Below are 3,351 nucleotides of genomic sequence, written 5' to 3' on the forward strand. Positions count from 1 at the left end.
TCTCACTCTGTCGCCCAGACTGGAGTGCAGTGGCCGCTCCCGGCCACCGCAGCCTCGACCTGCTGGGCTCCAGCGATCCTTCTGCCTCAGCCTTCCAGGTAGCTGGAACTACAGGCGCGCGCTATTACGCCTGGCTAATTTTTGATTTATTGTAGAGATGAGGACTCACCAAGTTGCCCAGGTGGGTCTCGAACCCGCGGGCTCAGGCAATCCACTCACCTCAGCCTCCCAAAGGCACAGGATTACAGGCTGAGCCACCGAGCCTGGCACAAGCACAGTCTTACCTACATGGTGTGTCCTGCAGCGATGTCCCGGCTACTGCCCAAGCAGTGTGGGTGTCAAGGACAGCATGGGCCACCCGTCTGAAAGATCACAGCTCCCAGCAGCCTTGACCTGCTATGAAAGAGGAGGCTAGGCTCCTGGGCTGGCCAAGGCCGGAGGTGGCTTTTGGCGCTCACATTGCAATCAAAGGGACACCTCCCCAGAAGCAGCAGTTTCAAGGTGCTTTCTTTCTTTTTTGAGTTGGAACCTTACTCTGTTGCCCAGGCTGGAGTGCAGTGGCACACTCATGGCCACTCATGGCCACCCCAGCGTGGACCTGCTGGGCTCCGGCGATCCTTCTGCTTCAACCTTCCAAGTAGCCAGAACTATAGGCATGTGCCACCACGTCCAGCTAATTTTTTATTTATTGTAGAGACGAGGTCTCGTCAAGTTGCCCGGCCTGGTCTTGAACCCATGATCTCAGGCAATCCTCTCACCTTGGCCTCCCAAAGTGCTGGCATTATAGGCGTAAGCCACCTCCCCCAGCCTCGGGGTGCTTTCTGATCCCCTTTCCTGGTTGGAGCAAACACTGACAGTGCCTGGCCGGCCAGTTCTGCTGAGCTCTCATGGATGATGCACACAGGGGTCCAGCCAAGTGTCTGCTTTTCCACAACTGGGTGGGCACTTTGTTGCATATAGAAATCCCCTTCGGGTTGGGCACGGTGGCTCACTCCTATAATCCCAGCACTTTGGGAGAACAAGGTGAGAGGAGTGCCCGAGCCCACAGGTTCGAGACCAGCCTGGGAAACTTGGCAAGACCTCATCTCTACAACAAGTTGAAAAATTAACCAGGTGTGGTGGAGCGTTCCTGTAGTTCCAGCTACTCGGAAGGCTGAGGCGGAAGGATCACCTGAGCCCAGCAGGTTGAGGCTGTGGTGGCCGTGAGTGTGCCACTGCACTCCAGCGTGGGCAATAGAAGGAGACTCTGACTCAAAAAGAAAAAAATAGAGTAGTAAAAACCAGTATGGTCCACCAGCTTCTGTCTTTCAGAATACAATTGACATGGTGTTGCTCGAATGGAAGTACAGTGTAACTGGGCTCAGTGGCTCAGCCTGTAATCCCGCGCCTTTGGGAGGCTGAGATGAGTGAATTGCCGGAGCCCGCGGGTTCGAGACCCGCCTGGGCAGTGAGACCTCATCTCTACAATATTTTACTTTTTTTTTTTTTTGAGTTGGAGTATCACTCTGTCGCCCAGACTGGAGTGCATGTGCCAGTGACTCATATGACCCTCCACTCAAAAATATGAAGTGTATCATTGTGGGTTTTTTGCAACAAACTTGGACCAATAGGAAGATTTTCTTTTTCTTTATTCTTTCTTTTTGCATTTTAATTTTTATTTTAATAGAGACGGGGATCTTGCTATGTTGCCCAGCCTGGTCCTGAACTCCTGGCCTTAGGCAATGCTCCTGCCTCAGCCTTCTTAGCTGCTGGGATTATAGACATGAGCCACTAGGCCCAGTCTTTTTATTTTATTTTATGTATTTCCTTTAAGGCACATGTTTTAGTACTGGCTCTGCCTCAGTTTCCTCAGCTGTGAGACGAATTTCCAGGAAATAAGTTTATTATTCTTAGGAAGGCCTTCTTACCTATAAACATTTTTCAACCCCTAATGGGAAAAGAAAAAAAAAAATCTCCTTTTCTAACATGTTTGAGGTACAGCCACCTAATGTGTTCAGTTTGGTTCTGTCTCCAGCAGGGGGATGGATTGAATGACCTCTAGAGGTTCTTTTATTTATTTATTTTTTTAGAGAGATGGGATCTTGCTGTATTGTCCAGGCTGGTCTTGGACTCCTGGCCTCAAGTGACGCTCCCACCTCCTCGGCCTCCCAAAGTGTTGGGATAGTGTGAGCCACTGCACCAGCCTCCAGAGGTTGTTGATGGACTCGATGACAGCAGGATCCCATGGCCCCTCCTCTACCGTGAGGCCTGACTCGGAATCTCTGGGTGTGGAGCTAACTCCAGAAGTGATTTTGGTGACCGAGTTGTTTCTGTTTTCCTGCTGTTTCCCATGGGGACATTTCCCCTTCCCAAGGGGGTTTTCTGGAAAGGTCGCTCAGCCCCCTCAGGACACTGTTCTCTTGTTGAATGACAATGATTGCCTCTTCCTGGCTGCCAGCCAGAAGCAGCCACGGCCCAAACAGAGGGGCACGGCAGAGAGAGGGGGCCAGACCATTGACTTGGCCAAGGCCAGAGGGAAACTCCAGGCTCCTGATGACATCAGAACGGCTGACAGTGGCTGCCACGGAAGTGGCGACTGGACAAGACTCCGCCCGGGTCTTGATGGAGATGCACAGGGAAGAAGCATCTTCTGTAACCAGTGGGGCTTAGAGGGACAAAGTTCCAAGATACCCCAGGGCATCCTGTCGCCAAGGCTTTTACAGTCTACTTGAAAAATGCATCCACATCCTGGGCAGGGTGGCTCACAACCTGTAATTCCAACACTGGGAGGTAGAGGCAAAAGGATTGCCTGAGCCCAGAGATTCGAGACCAGCCTGGGCAACTTGGGGAGATCTCATCTCTACAATAAATCAAGAAATAAATTAGCCAGGTGTGCTGGCACATGCCTGTGTTCCAGCTACTTAGGAGGCTGAGGTGGAAGGATCATCTGAGCCAAGGAGGTCAAGGCTGCAGAGAGCCAATATTGTGCCACTGCACTCCAGCCTGAGTGACAGAGTGAGACTCACTTAGAAAAAAAACTGCATAAATGAGATAATCTAGGGCCCTTAGAGCCATGATCATCCTGCTCTAAGCAGAGTAAATAGTTCTGGGTGGAGCCATAGGTATAAACCTACCGAGTTTTGATGACTCAAATACTCTCCTTTATGTTATCATTATTATTGTTGTTGTTATTATTATTATTATTATTATTTTTTTTTTTTTGAGTTGAAGTCTCACTCTGTCGCCCAGACTGGAGTGCAGTGGCCGCTCCCGGCCACCGCGGCCTCGACCTGCTGGGGCTCTGGCGATCCTTCCACCTCAGCCTCCCAAGTAGCTGGAACTACAGGTGCGCGCTACCATGCCTGGCTAATT

The sequence above is a fragment of the Carlito syrichta genome, unplaced genomic scaffold (genome assembly GCF_000164805.1).
Source record: "Carlito syrichta isolate Samal-C Ts95f unplaced genomic scaffold, Tarsius_syrichta-2.0.1 Scaffold302418, whole genome shotgun sequence".
Taxonomy (NCBI): Eukaryota; Metazoa; Chordata; class Mammalia; order Primates; family Tarsiidae; genus Carlito; species Carlito syrichta.